Source organism: Maniola jurtina, chromosome 2, assembly GCF_905333055.1.
Source record: "Maniola jurtina chromosome 2, ilManJurt1.1, whole genome shotgun sequence".
Lineage (NCBI taxonomy): Eukaryota > Metazoa > Arthropoda > Insecta > Lepidoptera > Nymphalidae > Maniola > Maniola jurtina.
The window spans coordinates 15,260,622-15,278,747 of NC_060030.1; the positions used below are offsets into that span (position 1 = coordinate 15,260,622).

At 35.9% G+C, this 18,126-nt stretch overlaps 1 protein-coding gene and 1 non-coding gene across 2 annotated transcripts in view; both read right to left on the minus strand.

Moving 5' to 3' along the window:
• The window catches only part of LOC123871149 (galanin receptor type 3), a 73,847-nt gene that overhangs the window by 6,412 nt on the left and 49,309 nt on the right, over window positions 1-18,126 (minus strand). The gene's annotated exons all lie outside the window — the stretch shown is intronic.
• Window positions 441-512, minus strand: Trnah-gug. The gene has a single exon. It is a non-coding gene; the product is annotated as a tRNA-His (tRNA).

The following is an 18,126-nucleotide window of genomic DNA, read 5'->3' on the forward strand; positions in this document are numbered from 1 at the left end:
TAGGATGCTTTTTATCCCGATAAATCAAAGAGTTTCCGCGGGATTTCGAAAACGTCAATCCACGAGGACGAAGTCGCGGGCATCGGCTAGTAATATTTGTGAAAGTGTGTCTTCTGTCTGTTTTTCTGTAACCTTTTTACAGTCTGACAAAGTTTGGTACAGAGCTTGCCAACGGACATTTTTCATTTTGGTAAAACAAAGATTTCCATCGGAATCAAAAAAAAAAAACTAAATTCACACGGCTGAAGTTGCGACCGCGACCATCATCTGGTAGATAATAATATGAGTTAAGTATAAAACGCGACAGGTCAAGTTGGCAATCAGGCTTACGTCGACTAAATGTATGAGTATAGCCGTAACAATCTATACTTATAACTGAAAAATGCCTGAAAATCGTTTAGTAATTAAAAAATATAAACTCCGCCGCTGTCGCTGTTAGCTGCCGTGACCAGGATTCGAACCTGGGTTACTACGGCCACAACGTAGGGTCCTAACCACTAGACGATCACGGCTGTCGGAGCTTATACCAGCCAGTTAAAATTTTTGAACCTTTTCCAACAAGATATTAATCGTATAAATTGTAATGTTTATTAAGTTAAAGAGAGCTGCGTTATTGGAGGTGACATTTGAATTTGGTTGGTTAATAAAGCTTTAAACAGACGAGCGACTTTTTGTACGTAATATATTAAAACTAACTATTACCGATTTACCCAAGTTCACCCAAGTTGTTATGTAGTGCCCAATGGTTACATACTCAATATTGAGAAATTTGTGAGAAAGATCATAAAGATCCTCTTTTGAAAAACACTTAAACCATGGTAGTACCTATATATTCTAAGTTCACCAAATTATATTTTAAAAGTATGTTCGTTTTGTCTATATAATTTGAAAAAATCTACTAACCGTGACTCAGTATTTATAATTGTGATCTTTGACAGTGTAGTTTAATGTTGAAAAAATAAAATCTTCATTGTACCACAACTTCATCCGCGTGGATTTATGATTTAAAAATCGTGTGGGAATTATAAATCCCGTATAAAAAGTAGCTTTTGTCTCTCTCCCAGGTCTTTAGTATATCCATACAACATCGATCCGTTGCGGCGGCGCGATTGAAGGATAGGTACACAAACAAACACATTTGGCATTTTTGACATATGGGTACTGGAAAGTATTGTGCGCATTGTCTTCACAATATTTTTGTCTTGACGTCTGACGTCTGTGATAAACCTTATTGTAAGTAATTGGAGTACTTTCTCCTAACCGTGCGGATTACGCGCAGACAAGATTTTGTCTCGGTATCTAAGTACCGATACGACGACTCAACCAGCCCGGAGGTACAACCACGCGCTTTTGATATACAAAAAAATTCTGCCGGAGGACTTTTCACATTGAGGACCGCTGAGGGTGCTAGAGGTCCCTCAGCAGCCTTCAATGACAAAAGAATAATTGCTACGATGTGATCAATAGAAAAATATAACAATACATCTACAATTAACACATACCTACATCGATATAGGTAACTAACGCTATAAAATATTATTATTTTAGAATATTAAAAAAAAACTCGTACCTAAGTACCTAAATATAACTTTTCCACACTTTAGACCTGCTGGAAGAAATCTCCTCTATACTTAGAGGTAAGTTGTCTTTTTATGGCTTATTTTTAAGTTATTGGTTGGTTAAGGTACCTACCTATCATCATTTCAGCCTGCACAATGAAAGCCACCTTTATCATGTACGCGTAAATTAATGAACAAATTAAATGAATAAACATAAACATTTTATCGTATATATTCAAATTGATCAATAATTTAATTGATTAATTTATCCAGTAGAGGCCGCTTTTGCTGTTCCGTTGTATAGAACTATCCCGTCACTTTACGGTCTTGGTAATTGAGATCTACAATGTTGCAAGTGTCGGTAAAAAGCTTGTAAAATCTGATCACTGACTAGTAATTGCATGTTTTCAAATTGATCACTTGATCAATTTACTCAGCAGAAGCGCTTGTGCTAGCGGCGCGGGCGGCGCGCGGCTGGCTCCGTTATAGAACGACCCCGTCGCTCTACGATTAGTAATTGAGATCTACAATGTCGCAAGTGCTGGTAAAGTGCTCGTAAAATTTGATTGCTGACTTGTAATGGCTTGTGATTTATTGAAGTGCGATATTGCGGTTTTAACCCAAAACGTTTGAAGCGCAGAGGTTGAGGTACCTACCTATTTACTTAATAATAATTATTTAGATTTCTGTAGCAACTTGTCGCGGTCGGTTTAACTTATTTCTATAGGTACCTCCCACGTAAGTCATTGTAACCCCAAAACCACAATTTTTCAATAGAGCGGCAGCAGCATTCTAAATAGTCGAAACTAGGTAGGTGGTTAGGTACTCGTAGGTCAGCTCTTTTGAAAAATACATCATTATACTCTCTCATATTATTTGTTCAACAAGGTTAAATTAAAAATTTATAACATCCCCGACAAGTAAAGGTTACAGTAACTAGAAAAGAGCTGATAACTTTCAAACGGGTGAACCGATTTTCTTGGATTATAACTAAGAACACTCTCGATCAAGCCACCTTTCAAATAAAAAAAAACTAAAATAAAATCGGTTCATTAGTTTAGGAGCTACGATGCCATAGACACACGTCAAACTTATAACACCCCTCTTTTTGGGTCGGGTGTTAAAAATTGTATTCAAGTATACAATTTTTTTTTATTTTGGAACCGTAAAATTAATAAAATACAGAAATTATCAAAATCGACCGCACTCCGCGTGGATTTAGGTTTTTAATCCTCCCGTTGGAAATTCTCAAAATCCTTTTGAAACAGCATACCTGTGCTTCGAAAGCATAATATTATACCCAGTATTAAGTAGGTACCTACTTACCTACTACTCAAGGCTCAAAACATTGTTGAAAATTGGAGGGGTCTCTCTCAAACGTAGTTCTTTTTTTTTTTTTTTTTTATTCACTATAGGCAAGCGCTTGACCACAATCACACCTGATGGAAAGTGATGATGTGGTCTAAGATGGGACGCGTTTACCTAGAAGGTGCCTATTCACTCTTGTTTTAAAGATACCCGGATTGTAATTGGTAGGAAACAGATCGCGGGAGAGTATTCCAAACCTTAGCCATGCGTATGAGGAATGAAGACTCTCATTGGAATACCAACCAATCATACTCAATGGAATTTTGTAGAAACGTCACGGGAACTAATATCTGTGCCTGTAGTTTTCCGGATTTCCGTTAGATATTCGGTTTCAAAGTTACGCGGTCTTAAAAATTCTCATACATATATTTGAGCCCCTGTAATTTTAAAAATACATAATTTTAGAAAAATCTAAAATACCACAGGCACAGATATTAGTTTCTAGAATATGTCTGCAAAATTTCATGGACTTTGGTTGCTTAATATTCAAATGAAATTGGAACTACGATTGTATGGAGTAAGTGACGGAGAGAGCCTTGTTAACTCCGAAAATTGAAGGGTAGAATTTATAGTAAGGTTAGTAGATATAGATTTTCAAAAGCGTACAAACAAGGGCTTGTGTGTCAGTTTACTTAACAAGAACATAATATATTAGGGAAGCCAATATGTGAACATCTGCGTTGTATGTTGTAAACATGGGAAATACATTATACCCACCTATCTTAGTTACCTATATATATGTACATATAAGTATGCTTTAGAATAGGTAAGCAACCCGAATACGAAGATTTAAGTTTATTCACTACTAGGTAATGTTCGCGACTTCATCCGGGTAAGTTTCGGTTTTTTAAATATCCCGTGGCTACTCTTTGACTTTCCGGGATAAAAGTAGCGTATATCCATCACCGGGATGCTAGAAGCTATCTCAGAACCAAATAGATAACGCCCGCGACTTCACCGCCATGTATTTAGGTTTTTAACAATCTCATGGAAAACCTTTGATTATCTGGGATAAAAAGGTAAAAAACCGGCCAACATTTTGCACGATAAATTAAAAACTATTATGCATAAAAATAAATAAAAATCCGTTTTAGAATGTACAGGTAAAGCCCTTTCATATGATACCCCACTTGGTATAGTTATCTTACTTTGAAAATTGAAACACATTTTAATTTTTCTTTTAATGATGTAACTACAAATTCGCGGTTTTCAGATTTATCCCTGTACTTGTACTATAAGACCTACCTACTTGACAAATTTCATGATTCTAGGTCAACGGGAAGTACCCTATTGGTTTCTTGACAGACACGACAGACAGACAGACAGACAGACAACAAAGTGATCCTATAAGGGTTCCGTTTTTCCTTTTGAAGTACGGAACCCTAAAAATCCTTAAGTTTTGCAGGCAATCTCTCTCAAAACCCCACTTAGAATATCTGCTTAATTTGTAACAAAATATACATCATAGCCATTAAGCGCTCTAAAGTAGGTCGTTTTAAAAGCATATTTTAAGCGCTTTGAAAATGTTTAAAGAGTGAACATAAATTAAAATGTGGTCCCCGAAGCCACTTCTACTAACGAGATATGTCGTAATAACATGCTCAACATTACTCCACTCAAAATAGTTCACTCAGTAACCTACGAATATATTAAAAATAAATAATATACAGTACCTACTCGTACCTACCTACGTTTTGTTTTTTGTTTTGACTCACATATTATATTGTATAAACTCTATTACGAATCCATAATTATACTCATATATGTAAATGCAAAATTGTATCGATCTGTCGTCCGCTAGCTTTTCACGGCCTATCCGTTTAATCGATTTTGATGAAATTTGGTACAGCATCGATTTCATCCCGTGAAAACCAAAATCTCGGAAAACCAAAAAATCCCACAGAACTTTTGAAACCCCGAAACTTATGTGGCAGACATACAGTAATAAATAATTCGATAAAACGCCGGCCAAGTGCGAGTCGGACTCATGTAACGAGGGTTCCGTACTCGAGTATTTTTTCGACATTTTGCACGATGAAACAAAAACTGCTATGCATAAAAATAAATGTGCAAAATTACTTGTGCTATAAGACCTACCTACCTATCTGCCCATGATTCTAGGTCAACGGGAAGTAACTTATAGGTTTTTTTTTGACAGACACAAGACGGACAGACAGACAGACAACGAAGTGATTTTATAAGGGTTCCTTTTTCCTTTTCGGGTACGGAACCCTAAAACATAAAAAATATACTTACCTAGTCTTGTTGAAACGAATCTAAATAAATTATATACTTAGCTACACGCGTATGTAGAAATTTCTACGTGTTCAAACCAAATTATTTAATATTTTTCCTTTTTTCTCGCTCTTCAATTTGACCTTCAGTAACGTAATTTACGAGGGATCGGGAATCCTATAAGGCTATTACTGCTAATTTTATTTACAGTCTTACATTTTTGTGAATAGATAGGATAAAGATAAGAAAGAAATATCCGACATATTTCTTCTGTGAAAATTTAATAGTTTCGTGAAAGCATAATGTTTTATTAAGTCTTCCACTTTTCTTACTCAGACACATTAATACTTCATAGAATTTATGTGTGTGTACCAAATATATTTAAGTATTTAAACATGTGAATATTTGACAGATCGTCCTATGTGACGAATCCAAGGACGAATCTTAGAACTTTTTTTGAATTTTTGGTATTGCAGAAAATCGGGTAATTTTTTTGACAGATTTCAAGGTTTTTGGAAGTGGCAAACGCAATTCAATGTTATTTTTTTTATGTTTATGTTCCGTCAGCAAGTATAAGGTGTTATCTCTTATAGCGGTGATTGTTATGATAAGGCATCGGCCACGTCGGTCTACTCTAAGATTATGGGGTTAAGGGTCTATTTCAGACTTTTTGACTTTTTTCTGAACAAAAAGGTCACTCATTTTTTTTCTTTTTAAAAATAATATTCAGAAAAGGTACTCAAACTCTGTGTGAATGCCGTCCAGGAGCCCCTGTGTAGCCTAAAACGATCCTGATTTACAGAGAAATAAAATTGTTTCAGTAGGTTTTAAATTTTTACATTTACTGTTGAAAATTGAACATTTTCAGCTGAAATTGCATCAAAACTTTGTGCAAGTAAGAATTTACGAAGAATTACAAGCCAAACGTTATAATGAAAACAGGTATTCTACGAGTAACTTGCTGAGGTAATAAAATTGTACCCTAGAGTTAGTTTCGAAAGTATTTTTCAAAAACATTAATATAACTGACTGCGGACCAAAACAAAGTGTTCGAGCTATAGTTCTTATTAATCGAAGGTTGCCAACAGGCCCTCTAAGCCTCCGCAGTCCGTCCGTCTGTCGGTCAGCGCGCTGTATCACATGAACCGTAATACTTAGGTAGAGAGTTAAAATTTTCACAGTGCATATTTCTATTGCCACTATAACAAAAAATATTATAAAAACCAAGATGGCGAATTTCAAAACATTAAAAAAAAATTAAAAAGTACCCTCGTACAACTCGCACTTGTCCGGTTTTAAATAAATTCGAAATTCGAAAGTGTATCTATCTGTCTGCTTGTCTGCTTAACCGATTTTCACGTGGTACAAAATAAACTTGCATCTTAGAAACGAATACATTACTTACTATCCAGGAAAATCAAAAAGTTTCCACAAGATTTTTAAAAGTCCTAAAACCACGCGAATGAAGTCGTGAGGTAGTTTCAAATAAGTTTGAATTTCCAGCTGCAATGAATTAAATTGCTAAAGCTAAGAATCATACGAGAGCTATGTCGATTGCATACGTCTGAATATGTTTGCTCCGCAGTTTGATTTCAATTAAGTCTCTGCCAGTTAGCGTAGGATAGTGTTACCATAACATATAGAAAATTATTGAACAGACTCGAAAGAGGTACTTACTTATTTTAATTTATTATACATTTTCCTATTATTTATGTAATGAGTTATAAATAAAGATTTTTCATTTTGATTTCATTTCATTAAAAAAAAAAATTAATCTAATTTTTTTTTTATTGGATAGAATCAGGCGTTACTTTTCGGAAGTTCATGTTTAGCAAGAAACAGTTAAAAATTATTTTGCTTTAATCCGCCAACAGATAAAATCTGTATGGTCAAACATGCAGTTACAAGCTAAGCACCGCTTACCTCCCCGACCAAGCAATAAAGCCAAGTTCCCAAGCAAGCACTGCCACCACCACTCACATGCACCACCACACAAGACTTTTCCACTATTCTCGACGCACGTTTCGCCCCGACACCGGAGCATTCTCATTTTTTTCTCCTAATTTTTTTTTAGCTAGGATTTTAGCTATGATTTTAAGCTTGGTTAAGGTGGTTTAACGACATTTCATATTGTAGATAACAGGTAGGTACATACCACGATTAATTTAGTTAACTACCGATATTTCGATTCGTTGCATGAGTCGTCATCACGACAGGACGGGACGTGACAGGGACGAGACGGGACAGGCCGGGGACGAGGCGGGGACGTTACGAGACGGGACCCATGACACAAATAGTGGTGAAAAAAACAACTGATCAAAGCGCGTCGCTTACGTGTTTCTCCGAGAAGTTTTCTTGGTTTTTCCTTACATTTTATGTCAGCCAAGAAAAAATAGATTGTTGTAGATGTGACCTAAAATTATTATTCTGTCAGACTTGGGCGCGTTTGGAACCCTCGTAGCTTTAGTTTCAAGTTACGTAATTAATTATCACAACTATATCGTACAAATTGAACAATTTTGACCATCAAAAGGAGTACAATTGTACCTACTTTGAATAAATGATTTTGACTTTGACTTTGACTTTGTTATATATACTAGTTTTCATCCTTTACTAAGTCCGCGTGGCTTTAGGTTTTAAGAATACCATGGAAAACCTCAAAATAACGGACACTTATAGGTGCAGTATTATTTCGGGATTCCTTGTAGAAACATGAAACGTGGTAAAACTAGTTGAAAGCGATGGCAAAACAAACTCAATTTAGATATTACAGTGTAGGTATATACCTACTCATACATGCCAACTACTGGACAGTTTCAACTCATTTTAATTTAGTAATAGATCTTACTTAGATAGATACTACCTATTCACAACTAGGTATTCATAAAATGAAATTTGAGTGCAACAGCTTTTCTAAAGGTCAAAACTCACTCAATATTGCTATTACTCTATTCGCGTAAAATATTTTGTATCTAAGTATACTTAATATCTACTTACTTTACTTTATTAAAAATAAATGAGAAAGTAACTCTATTTGTCTCTCTTATGACAAAAGGTACAGACAGATTTCTATATAATATTATCATTACATCCCGGGGATGGACGTAACTAAGTAAATAGAAAACTTTTTGTCTTAGAAAAATAAAGAGTTCTCACGGGATTTTTAACCGTTTTGTATGATTTTTTAAATCGAGAAAGGTTTGTGAAGTGGTTCCATACAAATTACTTTTTTAAATTTTCGTCGCTACTGGACACGTCGCTTAAGTCATCATGATCATCAATCCATTGCCGGTTCATACTGAACGCGGATCTCCTCTCAGAATGAGAAGGGTGTGGTCTAGTCTACCACACTGGCTAATGTGGATTGACGGACAGACATTCATCGCTATATTTTATCGATACATTCTTTAAATATATCGAAACCTACGACTCTTTATCACAACAGGTTATAACAGTGGGACATCAACAATCTATTATTTTACTCCTGTTCCGAAAACATTCGTATTTTATCGCCCCTGAATGCACGACATATTTTACGATCATACTTTCCAACCATAAAAATCCATCTACGTCGCCCGAAAATTTACCCGCGGTTTGAAATATACGGATTTTTTCCACACGGACGCACCCCCTAAATTAAATTAACTTTGTAATCCAGATTCCAGAGTAGGTAATATGTGGCCGTCGTATTTTAAAAATTAAATTCATGTTCCACAGTCTGTGAAATAATTAAAATACGTTTCCCCATATTTTAACTAAGCTGGAACATAAACGAGAATAAAATTAAAAATATTAACTGAACATTACAAAGAGTGCAGTGAAAACTAACTCGCAAAAATAAATAACTTATTTTGTCTTTACTGAGGTAGAAATAAGGCTATTAAAAATTTTAATAGCTATACCTTACGACTTATAATTAAGACTTATTACTTGAACTAACTTATTCCCGCGAGTTCGTCCACGCGGGCTACACAAATTTCTAAACGATATTTTACCCTCTTAGGGGTCGAATATTCAAAAATCCTTTAATTGCTTAAAAGGTACAGGACTCCGAAGATCTGTTAGAGGTGAGTGCCCGCGAAAGAATCCTGAACTCTCCGAATAGGTGGCCTTAAAGGCCATTAGAATTTATTAATTTCTTAATTGACCCACCTGAGAATTGAACCAAGGGCCTCCCAGAGCATTTTTATTTCACTGGGAAGTTGTCAAATACATAGGAAAACTTAATCACTTAGTAATATCAAGTTTGGGCATTCAATCATGTTAGTAATATCTTAGCAATCTCCAGTCAACCACAGATAGTGTTCGACGACCGCAGACGTCATCATAAATTCAATATGTCAACCTCTACATATACTTACCTACGAATAATCATCAAATAGACACAGTATAGAACGCAAAAAATACCAAAAATATAGAAAACTATGACATGTATGTGTGAAGTAAATTAAGATTTTTTAATATTCTCGTGGGAATTCTGATTTTCCGGGATAAAAAGGTGGCTATATCCTCCTCTGGGATGCAAGCTATCTCTGTCATAAATAGATAATGGCCACGACTTCATCCACGTGGATTTAGGTTTTTAAAATCCCGTGGGAAGTCTTTTATTTTCGGGGATAAAAAAGTCTAAGTAAAAGTCAAAATCGGTTAAAAGCTACCTATCAGACAGACAAACACGCTTTTGCATTTCCATATAATAATATGTACTTACCTAGGCATGGAAAATAATGACAAGTGAGCGTTTTATTTATACAATTAAAATAAAATAAAAAACAATCAAACAACAATTATTACTTGTGTCATTTATGTTAAGTCGTGTCTTGTGACTACGGAACTCTCTTGTGACTCTACGGATTCTTCGGCAAACGGAGAAGACGAAGAAACGGAGAACTTTGAGACGTAGAGCGGACGCTCGGATGCGGAGCGGAGCGGAGAGACGGAGAAGTGACAAAATTCAATAAATCCATTGCTGAATTTTGTCAGCTCTTCTCATCTAAACAAAAAGTTACAAAAATTGCAATATGATCAATATAACAATTTACGTAAATTACAAATAAGTCAATTCACTTCTTAAATTAAAATTTTCAATTGGATAGTTACCTTTTTTTACAAACCATTATAGAACAAACTGTAATATCCATGTTCCGTAAGTATTTGCACAGCGTAATGTAACGATAAAATGTAGACAATTTGAATTTGTGGAAGTTCGTCATAATTAATTAACGTAGGTTAAAAAAAACAACAGAATTTCAAATTCAATTTATTACGTTAATACCCAGTAGTACCAAAACTCTCATCTTTTATCAATAAAGGACTTTATCAACCCAATGTTGTGAGAGATTTGCTGACAGCGTGAAATAAATCCCTTTCCAAATACCGAGTTACTTCGTTATTATTATATTACAGAGTAAATATTATTTGCCTTTAAATAAAATATTGATTCGTCTCATGGAAACTTTTTCAATAGACCGCGACGGAGAAAGGCATTGAAAAGGTGATAAGTAATCAACGACCAATTTGTAAGTCGATGGGCAGCGATAAGACGATTTTAAAATGATTTTCTTACTATTGTTATGAAAAACAATCTTTAGGTAAGTATATACATACATAGACTGCTGAAATCATCACCCTTCCTTTTGGCTATGCCGCAGTCGGGTAAAAATAATAATAGACGAAATATAAAGTCAATATTTTCTTGTAAAATATTGGCTTCTTCCTAAGCCAAGTTATCAACGGCGAAGATGTTACAACAAATGAAAATTATAATAATACTTTCATGGAAGCTAAGAAAATTTTCTTTTCTGTAAAATTTCAATATTTTATGAAGGGAAGAAAGTTGTGTATATTTTAATAAAATTATGCATGAAGGTCTCTCTCATTCTCCGTATCACATTCCTCATTGCTGTGGGTAGTGACCTTATCCAATCATAAGGTGTAATCAGAACGCTAGCAAAAACGAAGACAGGTGATAGTACTGATGATTACTGATGAGGTACCACAAAAAGCCCTGTTTTTTTTAAATCCTGTAATTTTTTAAAATTCACAATATATTGCAAATGAAACATCTTACTGACGCTAGAGGTCAACGAACGTTACGTAAATAGGCCCCTCGGGATCAATGCCACGTCATATGTGAGACATTGACCAAAGTTTTGCAAGCTATACATTGCGGCTTTAAAAAATACTAAATCACTAAAACTACACAATAAGGCAAATGGTTATTGGCATTGGATTGTGTTCAGGTAGTATAATAAAACCCTAAGGTTTGCTTCGGGCCAGTAGTGCGGTGGGTTTCCAGTTCCTTCCGCGCACGACTCGGAAAACAGTAGATACCTACTATTTCAACCATAGATTTAGGTTTAAAGAGTTTATTTCTCAGAAGAACAGAACAATGTTCATTTATATGAGAACAATTCTAAATATAAATATAGATAAAACATATTTTTAAAGGTACGGTGACTTTGTACAATAATAATATTTCAAAACACGCTATATCCTAAGTTAACAAACTATAATATATATACCTATCTATCTATTATGTCTGACAGTACTTTTTTAACTCAGCTTTAAATTTTGAAAAAGATTTTTCCTCCAATATGTGTTTTGGCAAGTCATAATATAGTAGCGCTCCCTCAAACTGATTTCATGATTTAATTACATATTATTAATAGAGGTGCAGTGTAATAACTGATAACCTACGACCTTCCTTTTGGCTTTGTCGAGTCGGGTAAAAAAATCTAGAAAATCATTAAAAATATCACGCCTTTGTCATCTTCTCTCCGTAGATAGCTAATAGGTTGGTGCTTACGTAACAAAACAAGGGGTAGCAATGAGTTTTCTATTTAATTTCCAAACTGTACAGTTTGCAAACAGTCACGTCTAAAGTTCTGCAGTTTCCCTGGCGAACTATTAAACTTTCTTAAACTAACTAGCTCTACGTAGACATGAATACCTACGTATACTTAGGTACCCAGTTGAAATAAAAATCGAACTTCATTACGTTTTGTATCTGTGATTTTAAATAGTGTTTTGTTTGATAGTTCGCGACAGGGAGACATGGCAACCGGAGTATGAGGCGGGGGACGCTCCACACACCCGCACGTCACCTGCGCTATCGCGAACCTAATCTCGAATAAAATATTCACGAAATTTTCTTTTGTGAATATTTTACTATACACACAAATGCCACTGAATATAATTTGGTACAAAAATAAACTTTATTAATTTTCAGACAGACGAACGCTGCGAGTAATTAACGTTCAATCTTTCAATACTATTTCACCGCGAGTTAAATAAAAAAGCAAACAACGCGAACAAACAAAGCCGAATAAAAATAGACGAATTGGTTGTTATCGTCTGTCAGATGCTTTAAGTGTCAATATGGTGGATCAATCCCCCTGGGGAAAAACCTTAAAAAAATAATATGGCTTTGAAGACAGACAAAATAATATCACACCTAAGTTTTTTTAAATTCAGATACAAGTTAGCCCTCGACTGCAATCTCACCTGGTACTAAATGATGATGCAGTCTAAGATAGAAGCGGGTTAACCTGGAAGGAGTATGGCAATTTTTACAAAACCCATACCCGTTTGGTTTCTACATGGCATCATATCGGAACTCGTAACACAAACATAATTTACTATCTGAGAGAGAGTGCAAAATTGAAATAAAATATTAACAATCCTTATTTAGTATTGTCATAAATACGAAAATGCGTCTATCTGACAGTCTGTTGAGTACATTTTCACTACCCATCCGTTCAACTGATTATGACGAATTTGTACCAAATTTCGTTATAATCAGTTGTACTTGAATGCCGGAGACGGACATACCTAATTCCTTTTTGTTCCGAAAAATCAAAAAGTTCGATAAGATTTTTAATATTCTTAAATCCACGCGTTTAAGTATCAGAGGCATAATTATTTATTTTATTATTTCATTTTATATTAAAATAAAGGAATCTATTATGTAATTTAAAACTAAACTAATAAGTTTACTTTGCGAATCAGCAAGCGCAGTGTGGGACGACCTCCAACCCGCTGGACTGACCGACGACGATAGTAAGAAGTGGATGGATGAGGAAGGCGGAGGATCGTGTGTGGTGGCGCGCTCTCGGGAAGGCCTATGTCCAGCAGTGGACGCAAACAGACTGATTGATTGATTGACTAAGTTTACTATGCACAAATTACTTACCATAAAGTAAAAATATATCGTACGATCGCGTCGGTCTACGTACGGGCGTGTCATCGTTACTCGTATTCGTTAGTGATGTGAAAATATCGATGCAGTCATCTCGGTGGACTGACATATTTTATTGTAACATACGATTGAGAGATGCCTCGTAGGTATTTTGTCAGTGACTTATTGTTATTTTTGGGGTTCCGCACCCAAGAGCAAAACGGACCCTCTGCCCTATTAATGTCTATAACTCTGTCCGTCCGTATTGCACGGACCTCTAGCTCGGAGACCTGAATGAATGTTGATATGGTTTTACATTTTTATAATAATGAAAGTTTTTATGATTTGGAAGAGCAGAGATTTGCTAAGTTTCTTGCTGGCTCTTCTCAATAGAAACGGCTTTCCGAGCCGGTGCGTGGTTGTCACTAACGTATCATATAAGAAACACTATATATTTTGATTTCATTTGATCTAAAACATGAGTAATAATTTGAAATTTAATTAATTTATTTTTCAGGAACAGTCCCATAAATAAAAAAGAAGCCGGAAAAAGATACCTCTTTTTACGCCTTTTCGGCATCAGTTTTCAAGTCAAGGCTTAGGCTAGGCTATCTTAGGCTATATCATCACATACCAACAGTAAAGCGCTTATCTATAAATTAAGAAAACCGTACCTATCATAATATTATTATGAGGTCATTGTTATTAAGTAAGAGTACAAAATATGTTTGCTGCTATAAAAGTATCTGACGCTCAGAGCCCAAAAAATTGTGAAGCCCTAGAAATGGACTCAACTGGGAATCGAGCAGGGTATTCGAGTTCTAGGAAGGACATTGAAAAGTTTCCCGTATCATCAATCAAGCGGGAGGTTTACTGCCGCCGCGATCAACAGTAATCTGAGCACGAATACCTCCTATTAGATTTCTACCGATCAAAGATGTAGGGTGACCACTTAAGACGAACGCTCCAGACGAAAAAAAAAAACCGTCCAAGTGCGAGTCAGACTCGCGCACTGAGGGTTCCGTACTCGGGTACTCTGCATCCGACCTGCACAGCGTGGCCTCGTGCGGTTAGTATTCTTTATATGGACGTCTATGGACATGTACGATCATTAAGTCATCACAATATCAACTCCGTAGCATCGCTTCGCTCGGAAGCTGTCCAAGTGCGGGCGGTGAGTTTATTTGCGTGCATGTCTTGCGTTGACTGCTCATTGCCAACGCATGGATGGGTGACCCGCGAGCTACCCGCGAGTGATTCACGCTAGGGATATTTGAGACCTAGATGACCTAATTGCTGACAAACTAATCGAAAATTTGTGGGGCATCGATGTCCACTCGTTGACCACGCGACGTTCACTCGTTTACCACGTGAGGTCCATTGTCGACAACGCGGCTCCACCCTCGGACCACCTGTCGACAACGAGTGGACGCCGAACGACGAGTAAGTGCCGATCGAGTGCCGGGTAGCTCCAATGAGCTATGACCTTTATACATTAAAAACACAATTTCCTTTTCATAGTTTCATATATTTTATTTGATGTTGTTTTGTTGTTTTTTGCTATACACGTATTTTTTGGTAATTGAAATATTAACAGAGCTCTCTCCGTCACTTACTCCATACAATCGTAGTTCCCATTTCATTTGAATATTAAGCAACCAAAGTCCATGAAATTTTGCAGACATAGTCTAGAAACTAATATCTGTGTCTGTGGTGTTTTAGATTTTTCTAAAAATATGTAGTTTTAAAATTACAGGGGCTCAAAGATTTGTATTTTTCTTTAAAAAAAGGCCCAACTTTGTGCTCGTTTTTCTAGACAACGAAGCAATTTAATGAAATTTGGAAAAACCACAGACCTAGAAAATTTAATGAATATTATGTAGTAAAAAAATTATCGTTATATATTTTATATTGTTATAATTATGTGGGAACTACGAAAACCAGAAATTACACCCAGAAATCTTGAAAATTTCGTGCTGTCTCGATTTGTGCAAGCGGGGTGGTGAAGTGCGGGGGACGACACGTGAAACTGACAGAAACTGACAGTCTAAACACACGGGCCACATTTAGACTGCACCCAACTCCAAACTTGTCGATAGGTCTAACTAAATACACTGGTACATTTCAACTTGCGTTAGACGTATGCGTTACCTACTCAGACGTTGCCTGTAGATAAAAATATGTCTCATGTTTGCTGGCAATAGCGTATGCATCAAACCCTGCAAGTTGCAACTCTCTTGCAACCTATTCCTCACGCAATACGCACAGCTTTAATATTATAATTTTTGACAATGTATACTATATGTAATGCCATATCACAGGTCACTCTCTGATTTATTGCTAACAATTTACTTCCAAATGCAAAGAAATCTAAGTGTGTTGAATTCACACTGCCCAATACCAGGACCTTAAATGACATAAATTCATTGATAAATAATCATATGTTGAAAATAAAGGAGAACCCCGTGTTTCTCGGTATAATGTTAGATGCAAAGCTTCTATGGAACACCCACATATCAACACTTGATGGTAAACTCAGCTCTGCTGCTTACACTGTTAGAAAAATTCGACAGGTACTGACGTGGAAACTGCAAAAATTGTATATTTTGCCTATTTTCACTGTATTATGTCTTACGGACTCTTGCTATGAGATAAAGCGGTAGATATTGAGAAAAAAATGTATTACAGAAAAGGACAGGACGTGCAATTTATAATTTAAAACCGCGCGCTGCCATACAATAAAAATATAAGGAAATAAGTACCTTATCTATTATCTTATAGTAGCTTCTAAATATATTTACAACTAGCTAATGCCCGCAGCTTCGCTCGCGTGGATTTAGGTTTTTAAAAATCCCGATCCTTTCATTTCCCAGAACAAAAGTTGCCTCTCCGTAATAGCCCGTCCCCGGGATGCAACTTGTTTCTGTATCACGTAAGAATATTTAAACGGATTATCCTTTTCAAATCCCGAGGGATCACCAGGATTTAGGAATGCAATTTCTTACAGCATCAGGGTTGAGGTCAACGACAAAGTGTTTACTTGGTATAGATACCTTCAATATCAATTAATAATCGACACTTTTTAAATCCCATTAGCTTTAGTAGTCAGGTCCCCTGCAACATCAGGATTGAGGAGTTGGAATCCAAATTTTTTATTGAACAATGTCGCAAACTTTCTTTATCGATTAAAAAAACTACCCAAAATTACGCAGTTAGGTTACCTGCCAAATTTCATGGTTTTGAGTCAACGGGAAGTACCCTAGAGGTTTTCTTGACACACACGACAGACAGAGAGATAGACAACAAAGTGATCCTATAAGAGTTCCGTTTTTCATTTTGAGGTACGAAACCCTAGAAAACGTAGGAACGGCATTCCGAACCAGTGGTAAATTTTTCTGACCATCCAAAAACACTTTGAAGTTTACCTAAAAGTTTACAGGAATAAAAATTTATCATTGTATTCCATTCCATTTCATTCTATTCCATTCTGTTCAAAGATAAATAGATAATAAAAATATTTGTCACCGAAACAATAATTTACGATACATCGACCAATATCAATTTTACTGATGACAATCTGACCATTACCAAAGTGAACGACTACTATAATATCTATTATATACGACTAACATAATATGTATTATAAATTGTGTGCCGTTTGCATTCTCACTAGGTTCTCATTAAGTTTGTTTTATTTGGTTAAACTTTCTGGCATTTATATTGTTATGACGTTTAATTGGCAAACAGTCTGTTTATTGGCTGAAACTCAAAAATTCAGCCAATCACAACAAAGAAAATATTGTAATAATGATTGATGCAGCTTTCTGTAATTGAAAACAAAATATTTGACATTAACTTGAATGTGACAGTGTTTTCCGAATAGGGTTGCCAGAGGCCCCGTATTTTACTGGTTACCCCGTATGTCAGGATAGAGAAACCGGTAATTATGAAAATAAAATACGGGGCAAATAAAACTAAATATTTTTAGGGTTCCGTAACTCAAAAGCAAAAAGAACTCTTATAGGATCACTTCGTTGTCTATCAGTCTGTCTGTCTTTCCGTCTGTCCGTCTGTCCATCTGTCCTTCTATCCGTCTGTCATGTGTTCATGAACAAATATTAGTATTTTCAATTTTCAAAGTAAGATAACTACATATATCAAGTGGGTTATCATATGAAAGGGCTTTACCTGTTAATTCTAAAACAGATTTTTATTTATTTTTATGCATATTTTTTTTAATGCATAACAGTTTTTGATTTCTCGTGTAAAATGTCGAAAAAAATACCCGAATCGGAACCCTCGGTGCGTGAGTCTGACTCGCACTTGGCTGGCGAAACCGAACACTGACGTTATGTCCAGTAGAAAGAATATTTTCCTTTTGCGGCAATGCGTAGCCGAAACCCACTCGATATTGATCATGGTCGTAGCCAAGGCGGCGGGGCTTGGTTTGAGGATGTTAGCCATTTTTTATACAAGTTAGCCCGTGACTTTAATCTTTTCTAGTGGTAAGTGATGATGCAGTCTAATTTCTTGGCCGTTAGGGCCATACTAACCATATAACTAGCCATGACCGAAGCCTCCCACCAGACCAGAAATTTAGAAATGGCGACTGCGCCTGGGAAGCCGTCAAAAACCTAAGCCTAAAATAATACTTACACTATTTCTTGCATTTGCTTACCAATTTTTTTTTGGAAATATATCAAACATTTCGCGCTCACTTCACTCGCGCTTTGAATTTGTATTACTTGGTGTAAGCCCCGCAATTTCGTTTGCATGAATTTAGAG